The sequence below is a fragment of the Nicotiana tabacum genome, chromosome 20, assembly GCF_000715075.1.
Source record: "Nicotiana tabacum cultivar K326 chromosome 20, ASM71507v2, whole genome shotgun sequence".
NCBI classification, from domain to species: Eukaryota; Viridiplantae; Streptophyta; class Magnoliopsida; order Solanales; family Solanaceae; genus Nicotiana; species Nicotiana tabacum.
Window position 1 is genome coordinate 74055018 of NC_134099.1, and position 18851 is coordinate 74073868.

Here is an 18851-nt window from a genome sequence, read left to right on the forward strand (position 1 = left end):
TAGGTTTTGCAGAAAATTTGGACAGTGCCAACATAGTTCAAGAAGAACTAAAAGCTCTATTCTATGGACTAGAATTGGTAAACACATATCATTTGGTTCCCCTGGAAATCAACATCGATGCAACAAAGGTAATCAGGATGTTGGGACAAGATAACCTCCTTTATACTAATATAATTCATGGCTGCAGGCACCTCCTAAACAAGCTGCATAGTCCTACTATTATGCACACCTATAGGGAGGGGAACGAGGTGGCTGATGGCTTAGCAAAAGCGGGGTGCAACATCGACTCTACTACAACTGCAACCATTTCTGAACAACCACCGGATTTTGTCAAAATCTTTTTACAAAGGGATCGAGCAGAGGCCACTCGCCTAAGGAAGACAACATGGATACAACAACTACAATGGGACAATTAACGACAAATGGATGCTCCCTCTAGCGATACCATGATAGATAACAATGTTAGTTTTGATAGCAGTAGTCCCTGTAATGATCAACCAAACATAAACTATAACTTAGATGCGACAGCATCACCCTCTCTGTAGCAACTTTAATTATGTTTAATACTATTTATCTTTCCAACAAAAAAAAAAAGAAAACAAAGTAGCTATATTTTTAAAGAGATTAAAGCAAGACTCATCTTTTCATGATTCATATAATCTTTGGCTGTTGAACCCCATAGGAAATTAGATGCAATAGATAGATACATTCAACATAGTGTTTACAATTAAATGACTGAACATGATAAATATTTACCAAATTCTTACCATAAACACATCAAAACAAGTTTGGAAACTAGCAAATTAAATGGCAATAACTAGCAGCGATTTAGACGAACTTCCAAATATCGGGATATGAAAATCACATTACTGGATCAAAATGCTACATTTAATTCTACATTTGAAACTGTAATATTAATTTGAATTGAATTAACTGAATAGTGCACTAATGGATTGAGATACACTACTCAGTGGAGGAAGGTTCACTTAATTACAAATTGAGACCAAAAGAAACTACTCAAATAAAAAAATAGGCTATAAGATTGGAACTAATTAATTATGAATCCCAATGTTATTATAAGATGAATTCCACAATCTGGCAGCTCGTACAATAACACAGGGAATAGTTGAATGACTCACATGAATTCAATAGTGCTCAAAATCTGCCAAGCAAAACCTCCAATACAAACAGACTTAATGAAATTCAAACAGCCCTCATAGATTCATGAAAAACAACAAATAGATTTTCTAAATCATTCAAATTCATCAATAGCCTATTAGCCAACTCAAAATCTCAGCGGAGAAAAACATATTCATCATCAAAACATCGATCAAGAACAAGATTAGAGCAATAGAACTTAAAGTTTGGCAAAACAACACTTAGTTAGTGTGAGAACCAACATATATTCAATAAATTTTCATCTATGATTCAAAATAAAAGAATAAGCTTAGGATTTACATATCTCAAGCAAAGAAACAAAAGAAATGACCAAATAAAGGTTTAGAATCCAAAGAAAACAAGCTCAGCTACTAATGGAGAGACATCTAATAGAGAAAACCAAACAGTGATCCTAACTTTACAACTAAACGAGAGCAGCATCAACAGATAGAAACAACTACAATAAAACTTAGCTTGATGGAAGTTTTTTTGAGTGTTTTCCTCAATCTCAAAATCAGTCTCAAAATTCGCCTCAAAAATGAGGAAAATGAGTCTGTATTTCAGAGAGGTTTTCCGTGTGTGTGTGAGAGAGAAAGAAGATAGAAGGCCTTATATAGAGAAAATAAAATCTGCCTTGTGCCCAAATGATAAGGGAATAATTCTAAGAATGCAGTCCCTAAATTTTAAGAAAAGAGCATCTTTTAAAACTGAATTGGACAGTTGTCCAACAGCTATCCATTCAGATATTCGTCTATATTTTTTTCAACCCTTTTAGCTTCTGAAAATTCCCCTTTTGACCCCAAAATCTGACCTAATTTCTGGTTTTAATTGCACTTTAATCCTTCGTCCTGTCTCTAGAACTTTCTCAAATAGTTACATATAACATTCCCTTAATTTCAATTCCTAAACTACCCTGCAAGATCCCTGCATTTACCCATCTTTCATTTAACCCCTTCTTTTTCCCAAACTTCTTTCTCTTAATAGCATTAATCAGGAAGTAACTAAGCTTAAACTATCAACAAGCTAACAAACACAACTAAACATGAATTAATAGCCAATTGTCATGTTAAATGAATATGCAATTTGAAACTATAGCAACAAACTGACCAAACATCAAATTCGACAAATAACTAATTAGGCAATTAAAATAATTAATGATTGAACTAAACATGTTGTCAAACAAGAACTCATAATTAAGTAATAATTAAACAAAGAACCGCTAATTCAGGGAATGAAAAGGAGGAGGAAAGGATTACCAATATATCATCGAACATAAGGAAATTCTGGAGGATGTCAGGCATCACAACATGAACACTGACTCACGCTTAAGGGAGTAGACAGTGTTTCAAGTAGAGATGACAAAAATGAACCAAGAAAAAGGAAAAGGACCTAGAATTACAGTGGCTTTCCACAAAACTGACCAGCTAGTGGCGAGTTGAACGACGACCTTGAAACGAGACACAACCAAGCCAACTTGTAACATTCAACAACAACGGTCGATTGACATTGGTTTTAAGCCCAAACAAATTGGGATTTTTGAGAAAAAATTGAAAAGGGGTGGATTTAGGTTTTTCCTAGATTAAGATCTAAAATTCATGGAGTTCTAATGGAAATTGAGGGGAATTAATGGTAGATTGGTGATGAAAGAATCTTGGGATTATATGGTGAAGTTTTGGGGTTATTTGGCGATGGGCTGTCGCCGTAGGGTGATTTCCGGCGGCGGAGGCGGCGGATAGTGAGAGAGGGGTGAGAGAGACGAGTTATGTGTGAGTTTCTAGGGTTTTAAGGGGGGAGGGTCTCACTCAAACAGTAATAAAGGGAAGGGGAGGTTTGTTCCCAACCGTTAGATGGTGGGAGATTAATGGCTAAGATTAAACTAGGATGAAATGGTGGCATTTTGGTGTAATGGGGGAAGGCTGGAGCGAGTAGAAGGAGAATAGGACGTTGAGTCCTGGCCCAATTTCGAATAAGGCTAAGCAGCCTTCTTTCTTTTCTTTTTCTTTTTTTTTTGGTTTATAAATCCTAAATAAATTAAATAAAATCCTAAACTAAGTCCTAACTAAAATCTAATTTGTAAAATTACCCTACTTACTATTTCTAATATTAAATTATTAATTAACTTAAAACAAATGAAAGAAAATTAATAATTTAAGACTAAAAATTAAAAATATAAAATGACCATGGTATTTTTTGTTATTTTTATTATAAACGTAATTAAATCCTAAAATACAAATAAAACTTAAAATTCTATGCAATGAATATTTTAGATATTTTTTGGTATTTTCTTATAATTTTAAGATATTAAATATGCAACTAAATGCAAACAACAATTAACAAGAAATTCCTAAAAATTCTATGAAAAATAAAAATAATTAGAAAAAATCTATTTTAGTGGATTTTATAGGAGCGTTTTTCACAGGGAAAAAATTACGTGCTCACATATGCATATTAGTTGTCACGCCCCGACCTCGGGGAGTGCGACCAGCGCTCAACTATGATACACTAATCAAGCAAGCATATTAAATGCCTTCTACCCGAACTTACCCATGAATAAAGTGAAGGTGTATTTCCATTAATTTGACAATAAGAAGATCACGTGAACAACACAATTTCATCACCATTAGCTACTTCGTTTATAATTTCCAAAATACATTATACATTCATAGTTTATAAGTGGAAACGTGTGATACAAATACAACACCTTTAGTTCAACTTTCCCAAATCCAAAATGCAACCCTCACTATGCCTACGGAGCCTCTAACAGATATAAAAGAGTACTATGATGGTACTGGAAACAAGCTCTCAGCTATACCTCAAAACATTATACACAAGGACAAAAGATACAAGACCCCGAAATAAAGTGAGGCTTACCAAGTCAGTTGGGAAGAGGGTGTACCGCTATCACTGATTGATGCGGCCTGCTGTAGAACCACATGCATCCATTAAAGATGTAGTACCCCGGGCAAAAAGGGGCGTTGACACATATGGAATAGTACTAGTTTGTAAGACTAAGCAACATCTCAATAGAACGATTAACAGTACAATAGAAAAGAACATGGAATAAATGAGAGCCTCAAACAATATAACAATGTCAAGTTAGGAGAAAAATAAATTTCAAGTAAATAACAATGTTTTAGGTTGGGAGATCTTTTGTATCGATACACCACCATGTTTTTAGCATAAAGTCCGATCTGGGCCCGATTGGCTAAGCCATCTCACATAGAGACATCCAAACACAAAACCACCATGTGCGCAGTGTGGCGTCCGATCTCATCCTGATCGGCTAAGCGACATCATCACAATGTCGTGTGGGTCGACATCACATTCCACTAGCGATTATCTCATCCCAATTAAGGGTAATAATATCATCATATCAATCTCATCCCAATTAAGGGAAATAATCTCATCACATCAATACACGCATTTAACCCTCAATCGCTCCTACATAGGCACGTGTAGTTTCGGGGTTAGGTTAATTCAGCCTAGCCTTCCTCGGTGAATAACGATACTCCGAAAACATTTATTATATAAATTAATTGAAGATCATTTCATAATCTTTCACACATCATTTCATTTCGTTGGCACTAGCGGCCATAAGTATAATTTCGTTCTTGGCATGTCTGCCGTATTTCATATTTTATACTCTCTTCCTTCACTTTCAAACATCATTATGGATTATCAACAATAGGCATTTATAATCACGACTTTTAAGTTCATATATGGGCAACAAGAGTTTTAAATACATTAAGTTTTCTTTCACAATTTGGCGTAATAACTTGCAATTGAAACATGATTGAAATCATAATATTTCGACAACATTGGTCACATTTGAATACATTTCCGAAGGAGAACATAATATGATTGGAGCATTTGGCATATATTTTTAGTATATATCTTTCAAAACAAACTTATTTAGAATAGTCAAATTTATAAGAAATAACTCGGAACATGAGAAATAAGAGCTTGGCCCTTCACACTTGAAACATAGGAGAACACCAAGGGATTCGATTCTAAGAGAGAAGTTTAGCCAACATACCTCGCTTTGAGCTTTCCTTAAATTACTACTATAAACCAAAAATCCTAGCAACTTCAATATATTTAGAGACATAACAAAATTAAACTATAATTAGAAAGAAATTCATGGGTTCAACACATTTGACCATTTAATCAAACACTATGTGTGAAAATTTGACTACAAGGTTCTTCTACAAGATTTCGTTCATCCCAGAACCAATTCAGTACCAAGAGTTTACCCATGTTAGATCCATGACGTCCCCACCATCCTCATTGATACATGCATGCATAAATAACAACTCTTATGCATAAGAATCACACTCCAGATTACCCAACTTCTGTCCAAACTCAAAATTTAAGACTAGGGTGTGAAATCATACCTCTTAGATGAAGACCTTATGAGTTTTTCGTGTTGAATTTCAATGCTTGAGCAAGGATTGATGAACAAGGTACTTGGAGATTCCTCCTCTCACTCTTGAGTTCTCTCCTCTCTCTATAATAGCAGTTTGAACCAGCCCAAATGACCACCAAAGTCATTTTATAAAAATGGGATCGAGTAAAAATTTTCAAAATTTAAGCCTAGAAAATCGGGTATGCGGTCGCAGACCTGACTGCAAAACAAGTATGCAGCCCGCAAATGGGACCCCAAAATGGTCCCATAACTAGGCTTGGCATGGTCAAGTATGCGGCCGTTATACAACCCGTAGGGCAGTTATGCGGTCGCATACAGTGCCACAAAATCCCCCTCCGCAAATCTTCAGGCTGAAAATGTGACGCATTGTGCAGCCCGCAAAATGATTATGCGGCCGCATAATCGACCGCATAACTCTCTTCAAAATTTGGCTTGGTCCCTATCGCATTCTACGATTGATCTGCGGTCCCCAAAGTGATTCTACGGTCTCTTAGTGGACCGCAGGAATGCTCTGTTCTGCAAAAATGTTCTTCCAACTCCCCAATGTACTATACAACCCAAAAAGTCGATACCATAGTGAGCAAGCTCGCCGCAAAGAATTTTTACAATTCTCAAACACATTAGCCTACCTTGGCACCATGAAACCCCGGGTTCAAGGTGAAATTTGTATGAGGCCTTACATCAATATCACAATCTAATCACAACTCGCACCACAAGTGCTCATATGCTACAACTTGCGAAAAGAATCAACAATCCCAATGTTTCCACAACAAATAGCCTATGGCTCAACTACAAAGTGTACAAGAATCTCAACAACAACAAAATGAATGTATTGTTCAACAAGAAAGATATCTCAACAATTAACAACTTCACATGAACAATTTAAGAGGTAGCAAGACAATAAGGAAGGCAATTACTTCAACTAAAGCATATAAGAGCAAAATAACAAGTAAGAGGTAGAACAAGTGTTAACAATGTCAAATATAACATGTAAGTAAATAAACACATGTAAGAGTAGACTAACAATGAGGGAAATAACATGTTATGACATTTCAATTAATGTCATGAAAGAGTCTAAATAACCTAAACCAGTCAAATACCACCTATAGCCCATCTACCCAGTCGTCACCTTTGGTACACGACTTTCACATAACACAAATTGCACAATAAACCCAAATCCTAAGGTGTAGTTCTCCCACATAATGTTAGACAAGATACTTACCTCAACTAGGCCAAAAATCAACCCTGGAATATAGCTTTTCCCCTATAATTTGCCTCCACACGGCTCTAATCTAACAAAACATGACTTAATAACATCAAACAATGCAAGAGATATAACCTACAATACATAAAACTATGATTTTTACACCTTTTCCAAAAACTTAACCCCAAGTTCAAGGGTAGATTCAGACTACCAATAACCCCACGAGTCCATATATGTGTTTTGTTCTCAAATCCGAGTCAAAATCGACTCTAAGAACTCAAATCTTTGTTTTTCACTACTCTGACAAAAATCCCTGATTTTTCTCTTTGATTCACATAAATTAGATGTTAAATCTAAGATATAATTTTGAAATATAGTTGGAAATTGATTAGAATCATTAACCTAATATTTGTAGATGAAAATCCCCTCTCCAAATTGTCTTCTATCGAGTCTAGGGTTCTAAATGAGAGAATATGATAAAAAAATCCCAACTCCCAGCCCTTTTATTGAGCTGCAGATGTCGTATTTGCGACACTGAGTTCGCATTTATGAAACCTCGCAAATGGGATCACAATTGCAAATCCTGACAAACTCCTCAGAAGTTGCAATTGCGACCGTCTTTGCAATTGTGAAGCTGACACCTTCCACAAAATCGATCAATTGTTCGCAATTGCGAACCCATCACATGCCTGCTAACTTCGCAAATGCGAGGGGAAGAGTCGCATTTGCGACATCTGACCACCCCCTGTCCCCTTCTCAATTGTGAGGCTGGTGCCCACAATTGCAATATCAGAGCACCAATACAATAACAATTCTATTTTCAGTCCAAACTATTCCACTACACATCTAAAACTCATCTGACTCATCGATTCTCCAAACCAGACATCTGCACAAGTCTAAAAGCATTAAACGAACTCGGTGGTGCAATCAAAACACAAAAATAACTTCTTTAACTACGAATCAGACACCAAAACGCATGAATTTCAAAGTAAAGTTCAAAAACTTCTAGAATTGCAACAAAGCATCGGAATACTATCAAATGAACTCCAAATGTCACTAATACAGACAAGTTCTAAATACCTTATAGAACCTATTCAAAGTACCAAATCTAATTTTCGAACCCGATAGCCAAAAGTCAACCTATTGTCACGTCCCTAAAACTGATCTGGTCGTGATGGTGCTTATGGTGAAACTAGGCCAGCCGACACAACTCCCAAATTAACCATTTATCAAAAAGAATCATGTTTAAGCCTTTAATTTAAAAAAAGGTTTCATAATATAAGTCTAAATTAATAGTGTGAAAATAATATACAAGCCCGACATCGAGGTGTCATAAGTCACGAGCATCTACTAAGGTTTGAATACAACAAGAGTCTAAGAATGTACTAAATATAGTCTAAGGAAGACAAGAGGGAGAAAAGCAGTGCTGCGAACATTGAGCAACTACCTCACTAAACTTCGATGATCTGCCTCCGAGCAATCAACACCCGCTAGTAGCTTCAGAAATACCTGAAACTACACACAAGGTGTACGGAGTAATGTGTGTACTCCAACTCAGTGAGTAATAAAGGTAAATGAAAGTTGAGCAGTAAGAAAGCACGTAAATCACGTCAAAATGCTAAAACAAATACAGGATATTTCCAACATAGTATAGAAATCATTTACTTCGTAAATCATGCTCAGTTTAGGTGAAAACCCTTTAAAAACAATTTTTCAATAATTTCAAACGAGTGATAAAACAATGAGTAAACATGATAGAAACATAAATAGGCCTTCGGCAAAACATGTACCATAAACTGCCCCTCGGACATAATACCAACAGAACCAGCCCCTCGGGCTACCTCACGATCACCCATAATCATTCCCTCGAGCATAACATAAATCAAGAACTGCCCCTCGGGCTATATCACATAACACACTGGGTACCCGCGCTCACCGGGGGTGTATAGACTCCAGGATGGGCCCCTTACAGCCCAAGCGCAATAACAAGCCATCTCGTAGCGTAATCAATATATCACTCACTCAGGGTACCCACGCTTACTGGGGATGTACAGACTCTAGGAGGTGCCCCTTATGGCCCAAGCGCAATATCAATCCATCTCGTGGCATAATCAATAGGCTCTCGACCTCATATCAAGCCACCTTGTGGCTTACAACTCAGGCCCTCGGCCTCATAATCATAATTAGTACAACACTACTGTGGCGTGCAGCCTAATCCCATAATAATCTTTACAGCAAAGGCCCTCGGCCTTACTCAATTAGAAATCTCTAAAAGGCATTCGAGCATAATAAAACATAATGCTCAACCCAAATATCATTTAAAATGTTAAAATAGAGTAAACATGGCTGAGTTATGAAAAACAGTAGAATATAGCATGACTGAGTACAGATATAAAATCAAAACAGTGAAGATATAGCAGTAAAAATCCTCTAAGGGTCCAAACAGTTGGCACGAGGCCCAAATATGGCATTCAACCAAAAATATGATGATAGCAAACAGTTTTCAATCAAATGTTGTCACGACCCTAACCCATATCCGATCTTGATGGTGCCTCTCGTGAAGACAAGGTCAGCTGATAAACTTCCGATTCATTTTAAGCAATTATAATGATAAATATTAAGACTTTCACATAATAAAATCCCAAAAAAATAATGCGAATGCTACAGATGCGGAATAGAAATAGCCCGACATCGGGGTGTCACCGGTCATGAGAATCTACCATAAAACTACACGTCTGAAAAGGGAATACAAAACTATTACATAACTAAAATAGCAGGAAATAAGATAGAGGGAGAAGCACTAGGCTGCGAATTGCTGGGCAGCTACCTAGTGAATCTCCGGAATCTGCTGGACAACTCACAACCCTCGCAAGCAGGACCTGATGCGCCTGAATCTACACACGGGGTGCAGGGAGTAAAGTGAGTACTCCAACTCAGTGAGTAATAATAATAAATGTAGACTGAGTAATAAGAAATCACGTAAAGGCACATCAACGGGCTATAAAGAAGCAGTAAAATCCAGAAAAACAATGAGATAGTGAAAATATGTAAAGTGACTTAAGTTCAGTTTAAACTTCTTGAAATGCCTTTCTAACAATTAAGCAAGTAAACGACAGGCAATTAGAAAATATAAACACATAACCCCTCGGGCACAATACCAAAAGAATCAGCCCCTCGGGCTACACATGGAACAATACCAGCCACTCGGGCTATATCTCACATTACAGTGGGTACCCACGCTTACTGGGGTGTGCAGACTCCTGGAGGGGCCCCTTTACGGCCCAAGCGCAATATCAAGCCATCTCATGGCATAATCACATAGGCTCTTGGCCTCATATCACAAGCCACCTCGTGGCGTACAAAATCTCAGGCCCTCGGCCTCATAATCTTAATCAATGTTTCCTTACAAAATAGGCCCTCGGCCTTACTCAGTCAGAATCTCATAAGCCACTCGGGCAATAGTAGAACATGATGATCAGCCCAAAATATCATTTAAAATATAATTTTAAGTGTTAAAGCAGAGTCAACATGGCTAAGTTATGAAAATAGTAGGATATAGTATGACTCAGTACAAGTATAAAGTCAAAACAGTGAGGAAATATTAGTAAAATCCCCTAAGGGTCCAAATAGTTGGCTCGAGGCCCAAATATGACATTCAGCCCAAACACATGATGATAGCAAATAATTTTCAATCCAATACACGATAAAACAGTCATTTAGGATGGACTAAGTCATAATCCCCAATGGTGCCCGACCCCACGCTCGTCATCTAGTATGTGCGTCAACTCAATATAGCACCACGATGGGCAATCCGGGGTGTCATACCCTCAGGACAACATTTTAAATCATTACCCACCTCAATCCGGTCCAAACTCTAGCCCTCAACGCCTTTGCCCCTTGAATCGGCCTCAACTCACGTCAAACTATCCAAAATCAGAATCACGATGTCAAAATACACTAAGGGAACGAAGCCCATGCGAAAATAATCAATTTACAACACAAATCCCGAAAATAACAAAATCCGACCCCGAGCCCACGTCTCAAAATTTGATAAAATTTACATCAATAGATTCCTTATCTCCCCACGAGTTCATACATATCAAAAGTACAAAAATCCAACCACAAATGGTCCCTCAAATCTCCAGGTCTAGGTTTCCAATACTAAGCCCTAGTTTCCCAATTCTTAACCCTTAGTTTCCATTAATTACAGCTCTAATCCGTGAAATAATACCATAGGAATGAGTTTCAGGTCCAAAATCCTTACCTCAATGAAACCCCCTTGAAATCTTTTTTCAAATCGCCTAGAGAGCTCCAAAACCGATTTAGAAATAGTGGAATGGCTCAAAAATCACGAAGGAAATAATTTATACCTTCTGGCCCAGGCATATCGCATCTGCTGCCCCTTCTACCGCATCTGCAGTACTACTTATGCGGTCCTTCAACCGCTTCTGCGGTTTTCACTTAAGCCACTAAAACTCCACATATGCAATGCCTAACCTGCACTTGTGCCATCGTCGGTGCGGTTCTTATACCGCTTCTGCTGTTCTTGCCAACCTTCCACATGGCCACACATGCAGCTCCCTTTTCGCTTCTACGAGACTTCACCTACGGTCCCCTTGCCACGGGTGCGGTTATGACAGCAATTCCAACACTTCAACTGCCAAACAAAATTTCCAAACTTTCCACTAACCATCCGAATTCACCCTGAGGCCCTCGGGACATTAACCAAAAGCACAAACCCATCATATACCACTACTCAAACTTATACCAATCTTCAAAACACTTCAAACGACATCAAATCAACCAAAACACATCGGATTCAAGCCTAAGTTTCCAAAATCTTCCGAATTATGCTTTCGATCAAAAAGTATACCAAACCACGTCCGAATAACCTGAAGTTTTGCACACACATCCCAAATGACCTAACGGAACTACTGAAACTTCCGTAATTCCATTCCGACCCCTATATCAAAATCTCACCTACCAACCGGAAAATACCAAAATACCAATTTTGCCAATTCAAGCCTAAATCTACTCCGGACATCCAAAACACATTCCGATCATGCTTATAAGTCTCAAATCACCTCTCGAAGCTATACGAACCATCAGAACTCACATCCGAGCCCTCTAACATATAAGTCAATATCCAGTTGACTTTTTCAACTTAAGCTTCCTCGAAAGAGACTAAGTGTCTCAAACCTTACCAAAACCTCTCTGAGCCCGAGCCAACCAACCTGATCACGAGTCAAGAAACATACCTGAAGCCTCAAATAGGTGAGGATATCTGCTCCGTATCTCCCGCTCGGTCTCCCAGGAAGCCTCTTTCATGGGCCGACCTCTCCACTGCACTTTCACTGAAGTTAGATCCTTTGATCTAAACTTTCGAACGTGATGCCCCAAAATAGCTACTGGCTCACACTAGACGGATCCCCAATATACTTTCGAAGAATAGAAAAATGAAATACCGGATGCACACCAGACAAGTTGGGTGGCAAAGCAAGCTCATAAGCCACCTCCCCAATCCTCTGAAGCACCTCAAAACGCCCAATGAATCGAGGAATCAATTTACCCTTCTTCCTAAACCTCATAACACCCTTCATGGGCGAAGCCTTCAACAGGACCTTCTCACCAACCATGTTGGACACCTCCCAAACCTTCCTATCAGCATAACTCTTTTGTCTCGACTACGCTGTATGAAGCCTCTCCTGAATTACCTTCACCTTTTCTAAAGAATCTTGCACCAAGTCTATCCCCAATAGCCTAGTCTCACCCGGCTCATACCAACCAACTGGATATCTACACCACCTTCCATACAAAGCCTTATATGGAGCCATCTGAATACTCAACTAGTAACTATTGTTATGAGCAAACTCTGCAAGCGGTAGAAACTGATCCCATGACCCTCCGAAATCAATGACACAAGCACACAACATATCCTCTAATATCTGAATAGTGCGCTCGAACTGCCTATCCGTATAAGGGTGAAAAGCTGTGCTAAACTCAACCTGGGTACCCAACTCTCGCTGCACTGACCTCCAAAACTGTGAAGTAAACTGAGTTTCCCTATCTGAAATGATGGAAACTGGGACACCATGCAAATGAACAATCTCCCGGATATAGATCTCTGCCAACCGCTCTAGAGAATAGGTAGTACACACAGGAATGAAGTGCGCGGACTTGGTCAGCCGATCCACAATCACCCAAATAGCATCGAACTTCCTCAAAGTCCATGGGAGCCTAACTATAAAGTCCATGGTGATCCGCTCCCACTTCCACTCTGGAATCTCCATCCGCTGAAGCAAGCCACCCGATCTCTGATGCTCATATTTCACCTGCTGACAATTGAGACACCGAGCCACAAATCCCACAATGTCTTTCTTTATTTTCCTCTACCAATAATGCTGCCTCAAATCCTGATACATATTTACGGCACCTGGATGAATGGAATACCGCGAGCTATGGGCCTCCCCTAGAATCAATTCCCAAAGCCCATCTGCATTAGGCACACATATCCGATCCTACATCCTCAACACCCCATCATTACCAATAGTCACATCTCTGGCATCATCGTGCTGAACTATATCCTTAAGGACAAGCAAATGCGGATTATCATACTGGCACTCTATGATGCGATCATATAAGGAAGACCGAGAAACCACACAAGACAATACCCGACTGAGGTCCGAAATATCCAACATCATGAACTGATTGGCCAAGGCCTGAACATCAACTGCATGAGGTCTCTCCCCAACTGGAATGTATGCCAAACTGCCCATACTCACTGCCTTTCGGCTCAAAGCATCAGCGACCACATTGGCCTTCCCTGGATGGTACAATATAGTGATATCATAATCCTTTAGAAACTCCAACCATCTCCGCTTCCTCAAATTGAGATCCTTCTGCTTGAACAAGTGCTGGAGACTATGATGATCAATAAACACCTCACAAGACACACCATACAAGTAATGCCTCCAAATCATCAACACGTGAACTATGGCAGCCAACTCCAAATCATGAACGGGGTAGTTCTTCTCATGGGGCTTCAACTGACGAGAAGCATAAGCAATAACTCTACCCTTCTACATCAATACACATCCAATACCAATTCTCGAAGCATTACAATGCAAGGTATATGAACATGATGCTGATGGCAAAACTAACACTGGAGCTATGGTCAAGGCTATATTGAGCTTCTAAAAGCTCTTCTCACACTCATTCGACCATACAAATGAAGCACCCTTCTGAGTCAACTTGGTCAAGGGCAATGCGATGGATGAAAATCCCTGAACAAACCGGCGATAATAACCCGCCAAACCAAGAAAGCTATTAATCTCTGTAGCTGAGGACGGTCTGGGCCAACTCTGAACCACCTATATCTTCTTCGGATCAACCTGAATACCCTTGATGGACACCACATGCCCCAAGAAAGCCACTTAACTGAGCCAAAACTCACACTTGGAGAATTTTGCATAAAGTTTCTCCTCCCTCAATGTCTACAACACAACTCTCAAATGCTCCGTGTGCTCCTCCTGACTACACGAGTACACTAGAATATCATCAATGAAGACTATGACAAACAAGTCGAGATAAGGCCAGAACGCACTGTTCATCAAATGTATGAATGATGATGGGGCATTGGTCAGCCCAAAAGACATCACCAAGAACTCATAATGACCTTATCAGGTCCTGAAAGCTGTCTTAAGAATATCTGAGTCCCAGATCTTCAACTGGTGATAACCTGAACGGAGATCAATCTTGGAGAACACTCTCGCTCCCTGAAGCTGGTTAAATAAATCATCAATGCGAGGCAAGGGATACTTGTCTTAACTGTTACTTTGTTCAACTGCCTATAATCAATGCACATCCTCATAGTGCCATCCTTTTTCTTTACAAATAGAACCGGCGCACCCCAAGGCGACACACTAGTCCGGATACACACCTTATCAAGGAGTTCCTGATGCTTCTCCTTTAACTCATTCAACTCCTCTGGTGCCATACGATACGGCAAAATAGAAATGGGCTGAGTTCTCGGCACCAGGTCAATACCAAAATCAATATCCCTGTCCGGTGGCATGCCCGACAGGTCTGCAGGAAACACATTGGGAAAATCCCTCACAACTGGAACATAATCAATTATAGGAGTCTCCGCACTGACATCCATCACAAAGTATAGATACAAAAGACAACCCTTCCCAACCATACGTTGGGCCTTTAAGAATGAGATTACCGTACTTGGAACATAATCGGTCAAACCTCGCAACTCAATCTGTGGCACACCTAGTATAGCTAATGTCATTGTCTTAGCAAGACAGTCTAGAATAGCACGACACGGAGATAGCCAATCCATGCTCAAAATAACATCTAAGTCCACCATACATAATAATAAAATATCCACTCGGGTCTCCAGACCCCCAATAGTCACCACACACGACCGGTACATACGGTCTACAACAACAGTATCGCCCATTAGAGTAGATACATAAACAAGTGAAACAAGGGACTCATGGGGCGTATCCAAATAACAAGCAAAGTATGATGGCACATAAGAAAAGGTGGAACCGGGATCAAATAATACAGAAACATCTTTGTGGCAAACTGAAACAATACCGATAATAACAACATCAAAAGCAATAACATCGAGTCTAGCTGGAAGTGCATAGAAACGGGCATGATCGCCACCTGATCGACCTCCCCCTCTAGGGTGACCCCTAGCTGACCGACCTCCACCCTTAGCTGGCTGGGCGGGTGGTGGTGAAGTAACTGGTGCTAAAGCCGATGGCTGACTCCTCTGCTGAGATGAACTCATAAGGCAATGAGGACACTGCCTTCACATATGACCCATCTCTCCACAGTCATAGAAACTCCCGGGTGCTAGATACGGGGACTGAATGGAACCCCTAGCACCGGGATGACTAGCAGATGCACCTGACATAGAAGAGCCCTGAACTGATGGAGCATGGGATGAACTCTGAGCTGGAAGGGCACTAAGTGATGACTGGCCCTGATGAGAACTGTGAGAACCATAACCCGATGACGCCCCACGATAACCTGGGTGAGATGGGTGAGCATGCACGAATGGACGGCCTCTGCCATGCTGGAACTGACCTCTCGAAGGAGCACCACTATAACTACTGGATCCTCAAGGCCTCTTGGCCTCCCTCTCCTCTTGCTCCTAGCGACGAACTAACTCAATCTCATGGGCAATGTCTACAACCTCCTCAAAAGTAGCACCAGTCACCCTCTCTCTGGTCATAGGAATACGAAGCTAATAAGTGAGGCCATCAACAAACCTCCTAATCCTCCCTCTATCTTTCGAAACTAACCAAATCGCATGCCGAGCTAACTCTGAGAACCTTATCTCATACTGCATCACAGTCATCTCTCCCTAACGCTACCACTCAAACTGCCTGCACAGCTCCTTTCTACAAGACGGTGGCATGTACTTCTCGAAAAAGAGAATGGAGAACTGCTTCCAGGTAAGGGGTGTTGTACCAACAGACCTACGCCTCTCAAAAGCCTCCCACCAAGTTAAGGAAGCTCCAGAAAACTTATAAGTAGTGAATGCGACCCCGCTAGTCTCCAGCATACCCGCTGTACGAAGTATCCTCTAACACTTATCTAAGAAACCGTGGGCATCCTCGCCCTCTGCACCACTGAAAGTCGGAGGCTAAAGTCTACCAAACCCTCTAACTTATGATGCTCATCCTCTGGCATAGCAGGAACTACGTTGTCCTGAGCAGCTGTAACCGGGTGGGCTAGATGTGCCCTCGGTGTCTGAAGTCCCTACACGACCTGTTTAGGTGTGCAAGCGACGGGAGTCCGAGTGCCTCCCCCTGCCTAAGAAGTAGCTACGGCGGTAGTAACTGAGACCGCCTGATCTAGGACAGTGCATAGTGATAGAATCTGAGCCAAGGCCTCCTGAAGACTCGGAATCACAATGGGCACAGCTGGTGCCTGAGCTAGTGCTGTTGGAGTGTCCACAATTGGGACCTGATCCTGAACTGGGGCGGTTGGTGTATCTGCAGGTGCTGCCCTAGCTGTTGTACCGGCCACACCCCTACCCCTACCGCGACCACAACTGCGTCCTCGGCCTCTAGTGGCCATAGCTGGTAGTATGGGTGGTCTTCCATCCTGGCCGATAGCACGTGTCCTCACCATCTGTGAGAGAATAGAATAATAGAAGTTTAGTGCTTAGGTCAACAAATTCGCGCGATAAGAATTCCAAGAATGTAAAGTTTTTCCTAAAGGTTCTGCAGTCTTAAGAGGATAAATACAGACGTCTCTGTACCGATCCGTGAGACTCTACTAAACATGCTCATGACTCATGAGACCTATGTAACCTATGCTCTGATACCAACTTGTCATGACACTAACCCGGACTCGGTAGTGATAGCGCCTCTCGTGAAGATAAGGCCAGCCGACATACTTCCAATTCATTTTAACCAATTATAATGATAATATTAAGACTTTAACATAATAAAATCCCAAAAAAATAAGGCAAATACTACAGTTATAGAATAGCCAACATCGAGGTGTCACTAGTCATGAGCATCTACCATAAAACTACAAGTCTGAAAAGGGTCTACAAAACTATTACATAAGTAAAATAGCAGGAAATAAGATAGAGGGAGAAGCACTGGGCTGCGAATCGCTAGACAGCTACATAGTGAATCTCCGGAATCTGCTGGACAGCTCTCAACCCTCGCAAGCAGGACCTGATGCGCCTGAATCTGCACACGGGGTGTAGGGAGTAAAGTGAGTACTCCAACTCAGTGAGTAATAATAATAAATGCAGACTGAGTAATAAGAAATCACATAAAGGCTCATCAATAGGCTATAAAAAGCAGTAAAAGCCAGTAAAACAATGAGACAATGAAAATATGTAAAGTCACTTAAGTTCAGTTTAAACATATTGAAATGCCTTTTTAACAATTAAGAAAGTAAATGATAGGCAATTAGGAAAGATAAACACATAAAGAACCACCCCTCGGGCACAATACCAACAGAATAAGCCCCTCGGGCAACACATGGAACAATACTAGCCCTTCAGGCGATATCTCACATCACAATGGGTACCCACACTCACTGGAGGTGTACAGACTCCTGGAGGGGTCTCTTATGGACCAAGAGCAATATCAAGCCATCTCATGGCATAATCACATAGGCTCCCGGCCTCATATCACCAGCTACCTCGTGGTGTACAAAATCATAGGCCCTCAGCCTCAAAATCATAATTAGTGTTTCCTCACAACATAGGCCCTCGACCTTACTTAGTCAGAATCTCGCAAGCCACTCGGGCAATAGTAAAACATGACGCTCAGCCCAAAATATCACTTAAAATATCATTTTAAGTATTAAAGAAGAGTAAACATGGCTGAGTTATGAAAACAGTAGGATATAGCATGACTGAGTACAAGTGAAAAGTCAAAACAGTGAAGAAATATTAGTAAAAATCCCCTAAGGGTCCAAATATTTGGCAATGGTCCCAAATATGGCATTCAACCCAAAACATAATGATAGCAAATAGTTTTCAATCCAATACGCGATAAAACAGTCATTCGGGATGGACTAAGTCACAATCCCCAATGGTTCCCGACCCCACGCTCGTCATCTAGCGTGTGCATCACCTCAATATAGCACCATGATGTGCAATCCGGGGTTTCATACCCTCAAGACAACATTTAAAATCATTATTGACCTCAATCTGGTCCAAACTCTAGCCCGCAAAGCCTATTCCCCTCGAATCAGCCTTAACTCGCGTCAAATCTATCCTAAATTAGAATCACGATGTCAAAATACGATAAGGGAACGAAGCCCATGCAAAAATAATCAATTTACAACACAAATCCCGAAATTACAAAAACCTGACCCACGGGCCCACATCTCGGAATTCAATACAATTTACATCCCTATATTCCTTATCTCCCCACAAAGTTCATAAATATCAAAAGTACCAAAATCCGACCACAAATGGTCCCCCAAATCTTCAAGTTTAGGTCTCCAATACCAAGCCCTAGTTTCCCAATTCGTAACCCTTAAATTCCATTAATTACAGCTCTAATC

The 18851-nt window shown here is 40.5% G+C and overlaps 1 long non-coding RNA gene across 1 annotated transcript; it reads right to left on the reverse strand.

Moving 5' to 3' along the window:
• Positions 1 to 845: 845 nt before the first annotated feature.
• On the reverse strand, positions 846 to 3141 carry LOC107759380 (uncharacterized). The gene is made up of 2 exons (XR_001642172.2): positions 2415 to 3141; positions 846 to 1162 (listed from the first exon to the last, which is right to left on the reverse strand). It is a non-coding gene; the product is annotated as an uncharacterized LOC107759380 (long non-coding RNA).
• Between the last annotated feature and the right edge of the window lie 15710 nt (positions 3142 to 18851).